This window comes from Bos indicus, chromosome 8 (assembly GCF_029378745.1).
Source record: "Bos indicus isolate NIAB-ARS_2022 breed Sahiwal x Tharparkar chromosome 8, NIAB-ARS_B.indTharparkar_mat_pri_1.0, whole genome shotgun sequence".
Classification (NCBI taxonomy): Eukaryota; Metazoa; Chordata; class Mammalia; order Artiodactyla; family Bovidae; genus Bos; species Bos indicus.
This window is the reverse complement of record NC_091767.1, coordinates 73305367-73323670: the sequence shown is the minus strand read 5'-3', so window position 1 is coordinate 73323670 and position 18304 is coordinate 73305367. Positions and strand designations below refer to the sequence as shown.

Here is an 18304-nt window from a genome sequence, read left to right as displayed (position 1 = left end):
ATTTCTGACCCACTGTTGGTCTATAGTATCCTTGATCTTAAAAAACTCCAACTTTTTAAGCCTTGTTTTTGCTAGTTGTTTGGCTTTGACATACCCATACTCATTATAACCCAGTTTTTCATTTGCTAGAAGGGAATAATCCTCCTTCCTGTTCTTACACGGATGTTGTAAGGTCAAATATGGGATAATATTGGGTTGGCCAAAAAGTTAATTTGGGGTTTTGGTAACATCTGACAGAAAAGCCTGAACAAACTTTTGGGCCAACCCTATAGATGAGAAAGCACTTTGAAAACATTAAAAGATGCAACACAAATATCAATGCAACTTGAGAGAACTTCCCTGGTGGTCCAATGGCCAAGCCTCTAAGCTCCCAATGGCCTAGGCCTGGGTTCGATCCTTGGTTGGGGAACTATATTCTACATGCCACAACGAAAAGATCCTGCATGCTGCAACTAAGACCCGCTGCAGCCAAATAAATAAGTCAGTTCAGTTCAGTCGCTCAGTCGTGTCCCACCCTTTGCGACCCCATGAATCGCAGCACGCCAGGCCTCCCTGTCCATCACCAACTCCCGGAGTTCAGTCAGACTCACGTCCATCGAGTCGGTGATGCCATCCAGCCATCTCATCCTCTGTCGTCCCCTTCTCCTCCTGCCCCCAATCCCTCCCAGCATCAGAGTTTTTTCCAATGAGTCAACTCTTTGCATGAGGTGGCCAAAGTACTGGAGTTTCAGCTTTAGCATCATTTCCTCCAAAGAAATCCCAGGGTTGATCTCCTTCAGAATGGACTGGTTGGATCTCCTTGCAGTCCAAGGGACTCTCAAGAGTCTTCTCCAACACCACAGTTCAAAAGCATCAATTCTTCAGTGCTCAGCTTTCTTCACAGTCCAACTCTCACATCCATACAAGACCACAGGAAAAACCATAGCCTTGACTAGATGGACCTTTGTTGGCAAAATAATGTCTCTGCTTTTGAATATGCTATCTAGGTTGGTCATAACTTTCCTTCCAAGGAGTAAGTGTCTTTTAATTTCATGGCTGCAGTCACCATCTGCAGTGATTTTGGAGCCCAGAAAAATAAAGTCTGACACTGTTTCCACTGTTTCCCCATCTATTTCCCATGAAGTGATGGGACCGGATGCCATGATCTTCGTTTTCTGAATGTTGAGCTTTAAGCCAACTTTTTCACTCTCCTCTTTCATCAAGAGACTTTTTAGTTCCTCTTCACTTTCTGCCATAAGGGTGGTGTCATCTGCATATCTGAGGTTATTGATATTTCTCCTGGCAATCTTGATTCCAGCTTGTCCTTCTTCCAGTCCAGCGTTTCTCATGATGTACTCTGCATATAAGTTAAATAAGCAGGGTTACAATATACAGCCTTGACATACTCCTTTTCCTATTTGGAACCAGTCTTTTGTTCCATATCCAGTTCTAACTGTTGCTTCCTGACCTGCATACAGATTTCTCAAGAGGCAGGTCAGGTGGTCTGGTATTCCCATCTCTTTCAGAATTTTCCACAGTTTATTGTGATCCACACAGTCAAAGGCTTTGGCATAGTCAATGAAGCAGAAATAGATGTTTTTCTGGAACTCTCTTGCTTAACACATTAAAAAAGAAAAAAAAAAAATTAAAAAACCCCATAGCTCCAGAAGTCAAGGGTTCTTTTCAGGGAGAATAGCACTCTGAGAGGTTGGATGGTGCCATCTACACTTGACCATCTTGAATTCCAGAGGCCCTTGAACATCCTGGGCCAAAGAAGTGGCCACTCCTCCTTGTTAAGGGCTGGTACTTTCCATTTGCTTAAGACAATGCACAGGTCTCAGTTCTTTGAGGCAGCACATACACCCATCTCAGGACCGAGCCCCACCTCCAGTCCTGGCCAGCAGGCAAATAAGTAAGGTCAGGTCCCAACAGAATTTGGTCAGGGAAGAGCTGGGTCTGCTAAGAGAGGAAAAGGACTGTGCCTGGAAGGAGCGGCAAGACCCAGGTACCATGTACTAGGAAGAGCGCGACAGTTTATATGAGGATGGAGTCTGAGGACACTGGATCAAGGTGGGGAGAACATGAAGTAGGGTAAAGGAGAGCGTCTGAATTGGGAGGCACACTGCAGTATTAATACCTTGGCAAAGACCCAGGAATCCTGGGACTTGGGGATCATGAGAGATACCGCTAACACACTTAGGGTGGTTTGGGGGAAGTTTACATAAGACAATAGAAGACAGAATCAAAAGCTTCAGTGAAGGACTCCCCTGGTAGTCCAGTGGTTGAGAATCTGCCTGCCAATGTAGGGGCACAGATTTGATCCCTGGTGCAGGAAGATCTCACATGCCTCTGCACCCTGGAACCTGTGTTCTGTGACAAGAGAAGCTACCACAATGAGAAGCCCATGCACTGCAACTAGAGAGTAGCCCCCATTCACAGCAACTAGAGAAAGCCTGCAGGCAGCAATGAAGACCCAGTGCAGCCAAAAGTTAATATATAAATAACTAAATTTAATAAATGTTTATAAAAAGCTTCAGTGAAGAGGGCATGCTACATAAGACTGGAAGACTACCCAACCCATCATGTGCCCTGGGAGGACCTGGAAGGCATGCTATTTAACCAAAGCAATGAGAAATGAGCTGGCTGAGCTGGTGCGAGGGCTGCCAACGTCACTGAGACATTCAGGAGGACTTTTGTCTATTGGTCAGGGCAAATGGCAGGAGATGCTGTTAGGTGACTGGGCTTCCATAGCAACCGGGATGCAAAGATCCTTCAAGGGTAGGGGCCAAATGGAGATAGGTAGCCATCAGAGGCATCATCAGCGATGCTGGAGGTGAGATCACCCAGGGGGCCAGACCCAGGGGAGCAACAGAGATAATGAAGAGAGCGTTTTTTTGGGCTCTCTTCAGCGAGCAGAGGGCCCCCGCATATTGTCACAAAGTTGTTCACGTCTTCATAACACGCTGAGACCATTAGCTCCAAAGCCCATCAAACTCAAAATTCTAAATTGAAAGCATCCAATGGCTTTCAATAGAGCCCCAGTAGACTTTTAGCTACATAGAGCCTGCTCACTTGGCATACCCTGCAAAATATCCCAAGTCCACATCTGCCAGCCACAGACAAGACGAATCCTGGAACTGCAACACTCCAGCACAGTTGCCCTTTGGAGCTCTGCTGACCCAGAGACCCCCTGCCGTGCTGCCGAGTGACATCTCCCACACATCTAAGCCCCCTCTGGGTCCCCTCTTCCCTGCGAGTTCTCTTGCCTTTCTCCCCTCTCCCTGGCTCCGGGAGGTCTGTGCGAGACACCTCCGACTCCCTGCCTATCAAAGCACTGCCCAAAGCAAGCGCGTTGTGTGCTACCGCCCCCTGGTGGCCACATATTTTCCTGTGTTAGTCGCTTCAGGCCTGTTGACTCTTTGCGACCCCATGGACTGTAGCCCACCAGGCTCCTCTGTCCATGGGGTTTTCCATCTGAAGTGGGTTGCCATGCCCTCCTCCAAGGTATCTTCCTGACCTGGGGATCGAACCAGAGTGTCCTGCATTGCAGGCAGATTCTTTACTGTCTGAGCCATTATGGAAGCCTTTTTTCTTGCTTAGCCCTCACATCCTTCAACTGGGTACAGGAATCCAGAGGGACAAGACAGATGAGCAGCCAGCAGGGGTATCACTCAGTCTGTGGAATAACTAGGAAGCAAGGAGCGGTGGTCAGGAGGCTGAGGGCAGCCATCCGGATAAAGGTCATGATCCTGTGCCCTTCTAGACCTGAGCGGCTTTCAGACCTGGAACCCACTGAATAAAGCAGAGGAAGAGTCCTCAGAAGAATGGGCCCTACGACGCTGCGGCAAGTCTGTAATCACTGCCAGTGTCCTTCTCAAAAGAGATCTAGGGCCATTTATTTCAGTAGTTATTCCCAGGGGAATGGTGACAATTCGGACATTTGAAGGACTATTGGATACATATTCTAAGTTGATACCTGGGAACCCAAAGAGTCATCATGCCCCCATCCTGATAGAGGGGGGCATAGGGGAGCCTGGTAATGTGTGGAGTTCTGTCCTGGGTCACTGGACCCATTGGAATGGGTTTGAAGAGTGAAGATCTCTGTTACATGTTAACACACACCAGAGAGCATCTACCAGGGAAGAGGTGTTTAATAACCAAGTGAACACAATGACTCAGCCAGTTGTCATCAGCCAACTTCTGACACTACAGTGCTGACCCAAGCATAGCCATGGTGACAGAGAGGCAGGGGCCCAAAGCATGAGTGTCTATTCATAAAGACCGACCACTGCTACTGCCCAGGGTCCAGCCTGCCAGCCGTAGATCAATGCTGAGTCTCTAGACACACACACATACTGAAAGTAGATCAACATACCCCTTGGTGTAAAGTGACCAGTGACTCATCCTGACTAGGATGGACTCATCACTGGGATATATGTTTGCCTTTCCTGTTTGGAATACTGAAGCCAACACAACTCTGTTTACACAGTATTACCCTGGCAACATGGGATCCTGCAAAACATCATATGAGACCACAGGACTGACCAGGGCACATGGGTACATGAGCAGGGCACCCACTGGCACAATCATATATTCCACCACCCAGAAACTGCTGCCCTGCAAGAATGATTGAGGTGCCGGCTCCCAGATGATCTCGTATGAGGCTGGGGTACCATCTCCAGGATTCAGCAAAGCTATTCTGTGGCACAGTGCTCCCAATGGACAGAACACAGAAGGTTGTGAAACATGGTATGGAAGTTGAAGTGGCTCCGTGTGTGTTTTTTTTTATTACCAGAGACCCACTTAGTGAACTAAGGTTTCTTTTCCTTGACACTCTAAGTGCCTAGAGGTCCTTGTTTCCAGAAAGGGAATGCTTTCACAACAGAACTCTATTTTAAATTAATTTATTTTTGGCTGCACCGAGTCTTCATCGCTGCCCATGGGCTTTCTCTAGTTGCAGTGAGCAGGGGCTACTCTCTCCAGTTGCAGTGTGTGGGTTTCTCATTGTGGTGTCTTCTCTTGTTGCAGAGGACAAGCTCTAGAGCTTGAGCTCAGAAGTTGTGGTGCACCAGCCCAGTGGCTTCACAGCATGTGGGATCTTCTCAGACCAGGGTTGTAACCTGTGTCTCCTGCATTGGCAGGCAGACTCGTAACCACTGGACCACCAGGGAAGTCCTCACTATGGAACTTTAAACTTTAAGCTGAGGCTACTGCTTGGCCATTTGGAGATCCCTGTGCTAAGAGACTAGCCAACCAAAGAAAGGGGTCACCATCCTGCCTAGTGGGTAATTGACCCTGATCACTGGGAGAAGGGAGGCTGCTGTTACTTAAGGGGAGCAGAGGGGAATGGATCTTTCTCACAAGTGATCCAGTAGCACAATCTCTTGGTACCCTAACCCTAACCCTAATTCTGATGGCAAATGGAAACATCCAACAGCCATAGCCTGAGAGGGTTATGGTTGCCAGAGACTCGAAGTTCTCATGGATGAGGTTCACCCTGACCAGCGGAAGTGCTACTTGAGGGTGAGGGGAATCTTGAATGGGTAGTAGAGGAAGATGATGAGTATCAGCTATGGCCTTGAGTCCAGCTGCAGTGTGTCCCAATGAGTCCCCTCAGAACATAGAGTAAGTTCAATCTTACTTTCTGAAGTAACTTACTCTATGAAGTAGGGGATGGAGCAGCACCATGGGTAGACAGCAGCAGCCACTGTGGCAAGCCACCGGGACCCTACCCTAGGTACACCCTAACTACTGGCCTTGCTGGCTGGTGAAGATCCACAGCGACATCTCTGGGAGGAATTCAACCTTTATGGAAGGAAGCCACCTCATCCAAGGTCATACTATCTTCCCATGGCCAGCATACATTCTGTGAGCAGAGTATGCTGCAGTGAAAAGGCACAAGCTCCTTTCTTTGTTCTGGGACATCTCTGCAGGGCCATCCCAGCTTCAAAGTTCCCTGTGGCCCATCAACTTTTCCCTCTGCCCAATCTTACTTCTCCCACTCAACCCCATCTACTATTTTTTTAAAATATTTATTCATTTATTTGGCTGCGTCAGGTCTCAGTTGCATCATATGGGATCTTTTGTTGCAGTGTGCAGGCTCAGTAGCAGTGGCATGTGGGCTTAGTTGCTCCAAGGCATGTGGGATCTTAGTTCCCAGATCAAGGATCGAACCCATGTCCCCTGCATTGCAAGGGAGACTCTTAACCACCGGACTAACTCATCTGAAGTCCCGCTCATTTACTGTTGACAAGATTCTTAAATCAGTATCCTGCATCCCACTCTCCATCTGTGCGAATCCAAGCACAATATTTTTTCTCTCATTCTTTAATCCTACTTTTTCCTCTTTCTTCCCCATTTCCCTTATGCATAGAGTGGCCATATCTCCTTGTTTGCTGGGAAGAGTCCCATTTCACTCCTGCTGATCTGGTGTCTCACCTGCTCAGTGTCTCCTTTAATTCTCAAAAGGGTCCTGATTAGACTGTACATGATGTGATCAAAATTCACTGAATTCATCTCTTATTCATCACACACACATTCTTTACGCTTATTATATTTTACTAGGTGCTGGGAATACAGACCTGAGTAAGAGATTCCAGTCGTCTGAGCACCAGACTCCAAATTCCTATTGAACTTGCCAAAAGAATATTATAATAAAAAGACACATTATAGCTGGAAACCAGAAAAAGGTGCCATTCTCATACAATAAACTTCAAGGAATTTCTCCAAGATACATTACAGGTGAGACTGGATTGAGGGGAGGGGCTGCCTAGACAGGTGTTTCCTCTGCATTCGTCTCACACATTTTCTTCAGATGAAGAACTACCCAGGGACCAGTGGAAGTCACCCCACTGGCGTGTCCTAATTCAGAGCAGTGGGAGACTGGAGATGATGTGGGGGAACTCCCAGTTCTACCTGCGTGCCAGCACCATGCACTGGGCACAGCAAGATTTTCAGGGGCACCACTCCAGCGCTCATCTGTTTGGGGCTGTATCCTAAACACGGTGTGGGCATCTGAGAATGGGAGAGGAGACTCGATATTAAAGGTCGCCGCCCCAGTTAACATGAATTGTCATAAGAAACATGAAAAAACTCTCAGACGTAAGGATGAAGCTCTTTAGTATAGCAGCCTCTAGCCACAGCTGCCTGCCTATTCTCCATAGACCCCTGGAGCTTAAATCTAGAAAAGTTAAACGTACAATTGTTCTCAGTGTTTCACTTCTTTCATCACTGAGTCCTGGAGGAGCTGAGGTCCAGACAGGACTCCACTTTGGACTTCCTTAGCGGTACAGTGGATAAGGATCCATCTGCCAGTGCAAAGGACACGGGTTCAATCCCTGGTCCAGAAAGATCCCGCATGCCATGAGCAACTAAGCCCCTGAGCCACAACTACTGAGTCCAAGTGCTGCAACTACTGAAGCCCATGCGCCTAGAGCCTGTGCTCCCCAGAAAGAGAAGCCATTGCCATGAGAAATCCGTGCACCACACTGAAGAGTAGCTCACCACAATTAGAGAAAGACCAGCACAGCAATGAAGACCCATTGCAGCCAAAATAATAATAAATAAATTATAAACGCCTATTACCTGAACACATACCAAAAATGGCTGAAATGTATCACTATCACATCTAAAAGATGGAGAAACTAAAGCACAGAAACCTGAAGAGGCTTGTCCAGAATCCTTGAATCTACTGCCCTTTGTCAGAAGAGTGATTACTGGCTATGCAAGTCTTTAGACATTTAAAGAGAACTTGTAGTTAAAGAGAAAGAGAGAAATTGGATGAACCAGTGTAAAGACACTGGGAAAATGACACTCTTAAACAACTGTCATCACAATGGGAGTAGAGAATGTACTGGAAGTCAACACTTAATATCAACATTGTGTGAAAGGATTCTAAACAACACTTGGGGATTATTATCAAACTGAACTGTAATGGTGCCAGTGATATTACTACAAAAATGATAAAATCCACATATCATTTCTCCCCCAAAAAATTGCTCAAAGATATAGGTTGGTCAACTGAGAAATGTATCTAAATGAAGATCTGAAGATGGTATCAACTGTTTTCCTTGAGCGGGGACCATGTTAATTTTCTTTGTATCATTCCAATTTTAGTGCATGTGCTACTGAAGTGAGTACTGTATCAACTATTGCCAAAGAAACTTTACTGGTAAAAAATTATTACCAGCCCATGTCGAAGTTGTATTTCAAATCTGCCATGAGGGAATAGTGTCCTGAGCCAGTCACTTCAAAAGCTTGTCTCTTGGCAGAGAAATGGATAGAAAACGGTGGGTACTGTAATAAAGGGGTGCCAGTTAATATTACCAGATTCCTCTCAAGGTCCACAAGTTAGAAGGTGCTCCTGACCTCCAGTAAAAGTTCTCCAAAAATTGCTCAAGAGTGCTAATTATTTCCTGGAAGGAATTGTAAATTACATCACATACAAAAAGGAAGCTCTGTCCCAAATAATTTGGGACACTTTTCTTTCTTACCATGTTACAATATAACCGTCACATTTTCATGGCTCACTTAAACAGAGAGAACAAAATCTAGACTGTGTTCAGTTCAGCTCAGTTCAGTTGCTCAGTGGTGTCTGGCTCTTTGCAACCCCACGGACTGCAGCATGCCAAGCTTCCCTGTCCATCACCAACTCCCGGCGCTTGCTCAAACTCATGTCCATCGAGCCGGAGATGCCATCCAACAATCTTATCCTCATCATCCCCTTCTCCTCCTGCCTTCAATCTTTCCCAGCATCAGGGACTTTTCCAGTGAGTCAGTTCTTCACATCAGGTGGCCAAAGTGTTGGAACTTCAGCTTCAGTAATAGTCCTTCCAATGAATATTCAGTGACCCCACAAGAGACTGAGCCAAAAAAAAAAAAAAGAGACTGAGCCAGACTTGTCTGTGAATGTCCAGGAGTCTCTGGCGGAGGTGTGGATAGACAGTGGCCTCCCGCAGAGTCAGGGGCACTGAATACAACAGTTCTGGGAGCCGTGGTGTGCTGGCATAAGTCCTTTTGAAGAAGGTCATCATTACCACCATTACCCCTACCATAGTTTGGCCTCAGGCCAAACTTCAGGGAGGGGACACAGCCCCACCCACCAACAGAAAATTGGATTAAAGGTTTATTGAGCATGGCTCTGCCTATCAAAGCAAGACCCAGATTCCCCCATGGCTAGTCCCTCTCATCAGGAAGCTTCCACAAGCCACTTATCCTTACCCACAGAGGGCAGACAGAATGAAAACCACAATCACAGAAAACTAACCAAACTGATCACATGGATCACTACCTTACATAACTCAATGAAACTATGACCGTGCCATGTAGGCATGACGGACCCACTCAAGATGGATGGGTCATGGTGGAGAGTTCTGACAAAACGTGGTCCACTGGAGAAGGGAATGGTAAATCACTTCAGCATTCTTGCCTTGAGAACCCCATGAACAGTATGAAAAGGCAAAAAGACCCTATTAAAGCATGTAAATACGAAAGCAAAAGCTCTAATCAAAATGTAGGAGTATGTCTTTGTGAACTTAAGGGCCAGAAAGAGCTCTTGAATAAGACCCTAAAACACAAAATGGACACATTCCTATTTAAAACAGGACAACAGTGACAATAATGACCAGTGACAGATTCAGAGTTAATATTTGTTGACATCTAAAACTGACGATGGATAACATCTTGGCAGACAAGGTATTCCTGCAAATCATCCACAGCGACAATAGCAGCAGCAAGAAGTATTAGCAACGACAATCACCAAGGCTGAGAACCCAGTGGGAAAATGAGCCACTGGAGCAGACCCAGATGGTTAAAAAGTATCTGAAAAGATGCTGGCCACAGGAGCAATCAAAGAAATGCATATTACAACAACAGTGAGGTGAAACTTCACAGCCAACATTAGAGAATTAGATAATACCAAGTTTTTGGTGCACTGCTGACGTAAGCTGAAATAGTTGTGAGGAATAAAAACAAACTGGAACACAAAATTCAACTATGCAAAGAGAACTGAGAAAGTAAAATATGCATTCCTAGTTTCTAGATATATCAATCTACATTTCCATTCCAATTTAAAAGTCTCAATATTTATTTAAAAATATAGTGACGTTTCACATTTTGGGAAAAATACGGATTATGTAATAAATGCTATTGGTACACCTAACCATTTGGTTACAGAAGTTTAACTTCCCCCTCATAATGTACACCAAAATAAATTCCAGATGGCATATAGTTGATATATAAATAGCAAATATGTTTTGAATAAAATGAGTGAATTAAAATTTAAATATATCTACAACTAAACTTATATTCAAATTCATCTTCTAAGATTTTGGTCCTTATTGTTGAAAGTGGAACCAAGACCACAACAAACACATCTACTTATTTAGGGAAATTTTTAATGGGAAAAGAAATTATATAAAAATATAGGTCAATATTTAAATTATCTTAGAATGGGAAAGATTACCTGGCAATGAGAAAAGGAGGATATTATAATGGAAAAAAAAGGATGGATGTAACTACATACAATTTATTTACTTAGGCCATGGCCTGGGGTAGGCAGAGCAGATTGAACCTGTGCCCCTGGCAGTGGAAGCTCAGAGTCTTAACCACTGGGCCACCACATAAGTCCCAAACTACATATAATCTAAAGACACTTTTATTTGTAGTGGGCTCAACTGATTGCCTAATCCGACTGCCATTTTCAACTCCCATCTCTGAGGCCTGTCACATAGAGGATGGAAAAGTGGATACTTGCTTTCTCAGCTACCTATCTGACCATGGATATCATTTAACTTAATTCTAATACAGGAGACATAAAGGGTGTTTCTGGAAAAGCTTTTAAGGGGACAGAAACTTGTGGTACCTCTGTTCCTCTTGCTTCCTGCCTTGAATTTTTGCTATGGAAGTCTGCTACTGTATGAACTATCTCATTACCAAAAAGCAGTAAACATGAGACTGAAAACTCAACATGCAAACGACAGCGAGATAAGGAGCAAAAACATCAGGTAGTTAATGGCGTTAGTGAGTGGTACCCCAGGTAGCTCAGTGGTAAAGAATACACTTGCAATGCAGGGGACATGGCTTTCATCCCTGGGTCAGAAAGATTCTCTGGAGAAGGAAATGGCAACCCACTCCAGTATTCTTGCCTGGGAAATTCCATGGACAGAGGAGCCTGGTGGGCTACAGTCCATGGAGTCGCAGAGGGTTGGACACGATTTAGTGACTAAGCAACACTACCCCCTAACTTTGGGGCCATCTACCCTCAGATTTCTTGTTATGTCAGATATTTAAGTGTCTTTATAACTTAGGTTACTGCTATTTTATTACTTGCACATTAAAAAATTTTAACTACATCTGTATCTGCCACCAAAAAATTACCATAAACACAATGAAGGGCAAACAAAGACTGGGGGAAATATTTGCAACATACATGATGAATTAGAATGCAACATCCTAATAAAATAGGAAATTGCAACACCCCAAAATGCAGTGGCCAAAAAAATGAATGAAATTTAATTTCTCCTTATTGGAAATTCATGAAATATAAATAAATCTCAAATAAAAGAACCAAAAGACATTTGCAATCTATCAAATTAACAAATTTTTAAAATAAGAAAATAACTTCCAGGATTGAGCAAGACTGAATGTGGGGGCAGGGAGAGAGTAAATATTGTCTTTCAAGAAGACAATTTATCACTCTGTATCAAGGTTTAAGAAAAATGCATAACCCTTGATCTTGCAGTTTTACTTCTAGGACTTTATCTCACATAGTATGTGAAAAGCAAAATCTACAAAGATGTTCATCACAGTGTTATTTATAATGGTGAAAAATCAGAAATAACAAATGTTCAACAATAGCAATTGGTTGAACAATTAATAGTGTAACTTTTCTGGAAAATGAAATAGTATGACAATATTACTAGGAAAATATTACTGTAGGAAAATATTTAGTTGTATGGAAAATATACTATATTAAATGAGCAAAAAAGTTACAAATCAGTATATAGAAATCAGAAAGAAAGGTGAGAGAAAACCCACCCAAATATGAACAACCAGTCTTTGTTAGTTTGATTAGGCGAGGTTTTGAATTTCTTTTGTTGTTTTTGTTTCTATGCATATTTTTTTCTGCATTAAACATGCATTGCTTTTGCATAAAAGGTGCAGTTAATAAGGAGCTTCTAGGAGGCTTTAGTACTATGGGATATAAAATTTCCAGAACCTCTTTCCTCCCCCGGACCCCCTCCTTTCCTGCTCTCTGCGTCTGGTTTCTTTAGCCTCTTGTCTTCCCTGGTCAGCTTCGCTGAACGCGGATTATAGGAAGCGCTATTCGGGAGTTCAGTTCCACGGAGACCGAGACCAGCACACAGCGTTTGGAGAGCCGCGTCCCCTGCGGAGCGCGCAGCGCGCGGAGGGGCTCCCGGCTCCCCATCAATCAGCTGGTGATGGCCACCCCGACGGAAGGACCTTTCCAGAACTCCTTGCATTTTCCTTCAATTCTCTGGAGGTTTTCGCGATTCCAGCACGCCTGCCCGCCTGCAATGGCCCCATAGCCAACCGCGCTCGCGTTCGGGGTGCGACCAGCCCACTGCTGCGGAAATGGCAGCGCTGGGTCTCGATCGCAGATTCCTAGTAAGTCCCAGCCCCTCCCCGGGGAAAGGCCCCATCGAGCCTTCCAGGCCCTCTGACACCCGGAGGCACCAGATAGGTTCCAAAGCACTTTGCTAGAGATAATTCCATGTTAAACAAACAAACAAACGAACAGCAACAAAAATAGCGCCCACTGTAGGGAACAGCCGGCGCGAGCCAAGGAACTAAGAAAAGCAAGTCCGAAATCCTGCTCAAGGAGCTCACAGGAAGCGTGGGGTCAGGAGGGGTGGTGGGTGAAAACCACGCTCACAGGAGACTCACAGGCCCTAGTGACGTACAATGAGCCAATATCGTCCTGCGCATTTTACCGATGAAGTTGGCAAAGGGAAAAAGGCATTTATTCAACACCTACTATGGGCCAGCTACTTTCACCTAAGCTACCTTTTAGTCCATAAGGCAAGTGAAGCCCTGGGGAAAGAAATAGGTCCATTTTACCAATAAAGAAATTGAGGGTCAAAGGAATAACACTCCCATTTTACGGATTAGGAAACTGAGGCCCCTAGGAGAAGGATCAAATGCCCAAGACCTCACTAGCAAATGCGAGGCTCTAATCTGCCAGAAGGGTTTCTCCTTTTTCATCCTGCATCCCCCATAGGGACCACTTTGCGTCCCCATAGACTGTAGCTCGCTAGGCTCCTCTGTCCATGGAATTCTCCAGGTCGGAATACTGGAGTGGGTAGCCATTCCCTTCTCCAGGGGATCTTCCCAACCCAGGGGTCGAACCCAGGTCTCCCGCAATGCAGGCAAGTTCTTTACCAGCTGAGCCACCAGGGAAGCCATAGAAAACACTGCTGCTGCTGCTGCTCAGTCGCTTCAGTCGTGTTCGACTCTGTGCGACCCCATAGAGGGCAGCCTACCAGGCTCCCCGGTCCCTGGGAGTGCCCCAACTCGCCCCGCGTCAGAGCTGCAGAAAGTGCGGCACTCGAGACGGTTTTACTGCCTTTAGTCCAGCGCCCCCTATCGGGCACAGCTGCCATTGCTCATAATACTGTTCAGGCGCTTCCCGGCCCTCGAGACAGTCCCGGCTGCTCACCCTCTAAGCAACTTGACCCCTGCTCGATTTCCTCCGTGAAACCAGAGTAAGTGGAAATTCTGTCGCCCCTTCGAGGGTGGGACGAGCCGCCCGGCCCGGTCTGCTCGCTGTTTTCCCAGCCTGTTCTGAAGTTTCCTAACCCTGAACCCCGCCGCCCTGAAATGCGTGTCCACCTCCAGGGAGATGCGGAGGGGTTCGCATTAGCCAGAAATGGGAATTTCTAGCCCTCGGGCAGCATTTGAGGAGATCCTAGAGCTAGAAGTCCTATTTACACCGTTAAAGACAACGTGAAAGCATGCCTTGTACCCAACTGCCTTTTCCCGATTTTGTCTCTTGCCACGGAGGTGTGTGGTGTGGGTGGAGGTGACGCTGAGGTGTGTGTGTGAGAGGAGATCGCCTGGTGCCGACTGGAATGATATTCTGACTGGTGACATGTTTGTAGCTGTACCCACTCCCCCTCTCCTCACACGCAATCCGGGGCGGGGGTAGGGATGGGGAGTTGGGAAGACAAGTGTATTATGGGGAAGAAAGTTGGATCCGGAAGCCAAGTGTGCGTTTCGGAGGTTGGAGGAAGAGGTGACTTGCGCAGAGTGGGGAGTGGGAGTCTTTTGCTCACCCCTCCCCTTCCCAGGTGGCTCTGACCCCAATGCGGGAGACTCCGGTTCGATCCCTGGGTCGGGAAGGTGCCCTGGAGAAGAAAATGGTTACCCATTCCACAGCTCTTGCCGGGAGAATCCCATGGACAGAGGAGCCTGGTGGGTTACTGTCCATGGGATCGCAAAGAGTAGGACACGACTGAGCGACTAACACACACACACACACACACACACACCAGATCGAGGAGGGGGTCCCTGGAGTGGGGGTCGCGATGCCCGCGGGCGCAGAGCACAGGGCGAGGTCAGGGCCGCGGAGCGCGTGTGTACAAGTGTGTACGTGAGTGTACGTGTGAGATGCGGCCCGGCGGCCGCGGTGGAGGGTAAGCTCGGCAAAAATATGAATAATCAACACATCGCTCACACCTCCGCGGCGAGCGGAGAGGGAGCTGGCGGGTCTCGAGGGCTTTACCCTGCCGGCTGGCAGAGGGGGGCGGTGCTGGGACCATTAGGAAAAGACGCGGGTGGGGGGTGGGGAGCGAGGGTCGCTTCGGAGGAGCACATGTTATCTTTCTCCCTCAACTAAATCGAGAAGCCGAAAAAAAAGGGCCGGAAAGAGTCCCACTGAACTTTTTCTGTGTTAAGGCCTTAAGTTGCTCACCATTGTGTTGCCTTAGAAGTGGGACATCAGTAGGGGTCTTTGTTCCCTACTTATCAGCTGAGATGTCACTTGTCACCTCCCATCCTCATTTCATTCAACTGTAAAGTGGGGGCAAATAGGTCCGTCTTAAAGTGTGGCTGTCAAGTTTAAAGGTGAGAAAGTGCCTGGCTTCGCAGAAGTGCTGGGTAAACGTCCCCCTTGCGTTCGTTTGTATCTTCCTTTCAGCCCTATTCTGCGGGAGACTTGCTCGATTGGGTCTCTTAATGCGGGTCAATTCGCCTTAATTCCGAGGTGACGGAGACGCCACCGCCTTGGTGCGCAGCTTCCTCCTAAAGGGGTTGCAAACGGCTGGCTTACCTCAGCACAGCCTCAAACCCGGGCTTGACGCAAACGCCACCCTATCCACCCAGGAAATCGGGTCCCCAGGTGCGCGTGGAGGCCGCAACAGGCACTTCTTTCTCTGTGGATCACCTGTTCCCCAACACACACACACACACCGTGGACCCTGCTCCGACGTCTGCGCTCCAAACGTCCAAACGCGTCTTCTGCTTCGAAAATTTGTTCTGCTGACCTTTCCGCGTCTCTGACTCCGCTCCATCGCTCGCTCGGCACGGCCGGAACAAGAGAACGAGAGGGAAGGGTATTTCTGAGAGGGTGAAAGAGCAGGAGAGAAAAGAAGAGGAAGAAAAAGAAGAGGAAGAAAAAGAAGAGGAGAGAATGAGGAAGTGACTTTCTGGAGTTGTCGAATGTTAGGATAAAGCCCTCTGACTCCTTCAGTCCGTTTTCACTGGCCTGGGTGTCACATCGTGTGTCTAAAAAGTGTTTTTCGTCGCCTCAGTATTTCTGCAGCTGTTCCCGCTGGAATCCCTTTCACTCTGAAAAAATAAATCAAGAAGAGAATCTAAATTTTTACCAAATTGTCTTTAAAGGGCTCTGTTTGGTATTATGATGGAGTCCTGAAATATTTGTAGCACATTCGTGAATACAGTAGTTCCTGCCCCTCCCCCCACCCCGGGGAATTCTCATTTATGAAGCGTTCAAGTCCAATTTCAAAAAGAAATTTGGAGTGGAGTTGGTGGATTTGGATATTTAACTGATGCAGAGTTGAAATCTGAACTGGGGAGGGGGGAGTGGAGTTGGGTATTTAAAAAAATTATTTTACGAAGCATTGTGAGCTAAATATTGTCAGGGTTCAGAGTGAGCCAATCTATTTCTACTCAGACAAATAAAAATCAAAGGTGTTAACTAAAGCAAACAAATTGGAAAATTCACGTCCGAAGAGAGGTTTTCGGAGAGTGCTGCTTTTTTACATTTATAAAACCCAGACTGACCCTGCTGATCGAATTCCCTGGGAACTAGTCAGGCTCAGTTCGTCCGGTTGCTAGACCTAAGCGCCCCGTGTGTGTCTAGGGGTGGGGGTGAAGATCGGGCTCTGTGTGTGTGTGTGGGGTGGGGATGGCGGGGGGGGGGGGGCGGGGGGGTGTTCTCACACCTTCAATTTCATCTTTGGGCCATGCTGGACTAGAACTAGGCCCAGAGAGCAATTTTCTAAGAAAAATCTCGGAACCTCTGACCCGGAGGAGAGACGCGGCGCCCAGGAGACTGGACCGAGAAAGAGACGGGGGAAACCGGCCTTAAAACCAATCGGGAGGAAATTGAACGTATCGCACCAAGATGCAGATGTGAAATTTGAACGCGGGGGAGGGAAACACCCGGGGGTTTCTTGGGAAGAGTAAACAAAGGAGGGGACAAGGGGAAAGACGGAATACCACGACCCCGACCTTGGTTTTGTGTAACTAGATGGTCAGGAAGAATTTTAATAATGTTCATCTTGGATTTTTCTCGACCCCGGCAAGGGGCGGAACGAAGCTGGCTGGCCCAAGCCCCGGAGGCCCGCGTGGGCTCCGCACCCCCGCCGGGCCGGGCTTCCCCGGGCCGCAGCTGAGCCTGTCGGGCCTCCGTGCGGCTCAGGGCGGATTTTTTGTGGCGTGTTCGAAAAGGTGGTTTCTTCGGGGGTAGCCGGAGGCCATCGAGATGCGAGAGACCCTCCGGGCGCAGCCACCGCGCGGCTCACTCCATCGTTAACCGGCGCTCCTCCACGGCGCGGGTGGCCGACTCTGCGCCAACCCCTTCCCCAAACCCACACAGACCTAATTAAACGGCAACTCGGGTGGCAGAAATGCTCCTTGCTTCCCGAAGGCTGAAGCGCCGCCTTTCTGGGCCCAAGGCTGCTCTCCCAGTTCCGTGCCCCCTCTACCACTCTCCTTGCGCTAGCCAGGGAACTCGGTCCCAGCCTAGAGGGAACTTGGTTGTCCGTGGCTCGAAGCCCACAGGGCCCGCAGCATCGTGACTACCGTTCGCCCCGAAAGCCCCGCGCCGCGGTGACGGGGAGGGCACCTCTAGCGCAGCCGGAGAGGAGCGGAGCGGCTCCCCGCTACACCCAGGTCAGGGTTCCGGGGCCACTATTTTTAAAACTGCCTCCTGGCTGGGGACTGAGGCCCCTGAACTTGTCTCTGGGAGGTGAGGTGGGGGCGCCCGCCTTGCAGGGTCGTCTGGTTTGGGGCGGGCAGCAGGGAGCTGGGTGAATGAACCAATTCATTCGCTTCCTGAGGGGCATAATCTGGGTAGCAGCTGGTGCAGGAGAGAAGAGCCAGTGTCCTCGCCCCTGGGTCTGCCCTTTAACCCCAGCCAACACAGGCCTCAGGGGCAGACGGTCCCGGCCAGGTCCGGGCCAGGTCCGGGCCCTCTGCTGCCTCGGGGTCCCTAGAGGCTGCGCTCCGTACCTTTTCTGGTACTCTGCAGGTCAGAGACCCCCTGGGGATAAAAAAAAAAAAAAAAAAATCGCTGGCCTCCTCCAAAAGTCTTGAGGGCCTCACGTTCTGTTCAACACTCTCTGCCAAGGAGCTCGTTGGCTCCTCTGGGCACGAACCGAGGATGAAGATGGGGGGTGGGTGGTTACTTGAGGTTCTGAGAAATTTACAAAGAGAGTGGGGCCGGGGTAGAAGATTCCAGGTGTTTAGTTTTTGCAGGGATGAAATCACCCATAAAATCTGCATAAAACAGCTGAAACAAGAAGTAAGTTTCATCCTACAAAATTTTCCGCCCACCCTCCTTTCTTCTTTGGACATCTTACTTGGCTTTTACAACAGTCCCGTTCCATAGTTCCATATTTTTATGCCCAATCGCCCTTCACCCCTGCCTTTCTCGTCCAAGGACACCAATCCAGAGCCCTGGGGTGGAGGTGCCACAGTCGACAAAAACCAGAGGTGGGGATTTCACAAGCTTTATGGTCCCCCTACCCACACCATCAACCACCCCAATCCCGGGATCCGGGTTTGTGTAATGAGGTTGCGCGCACCCTCTCCCACTCCGCGTCGGTTTTCAAGCGAATCT

The 18304-nt window shown here is 47.8% G+C and overlaps 1 non-coding gene across 1 annotated transcript; it reads right to left on the bottom strand.

The window, feature by feature from the left end:
• Window positions 1-8011: 8011 nt before the first annotated feature.
• LOC139184696 (U6 spliceosomal RNA) lies at window positions 8012-8118 on the bottom strand. Its single transcript, XR_011568263.1, has one exon. It is a non-coding gene; the product is annotated as a U6 spliceosomal RNA (small nuclear RNA).
• Window positions 8119-18304: the final 10186 nt, after the last annotated feature.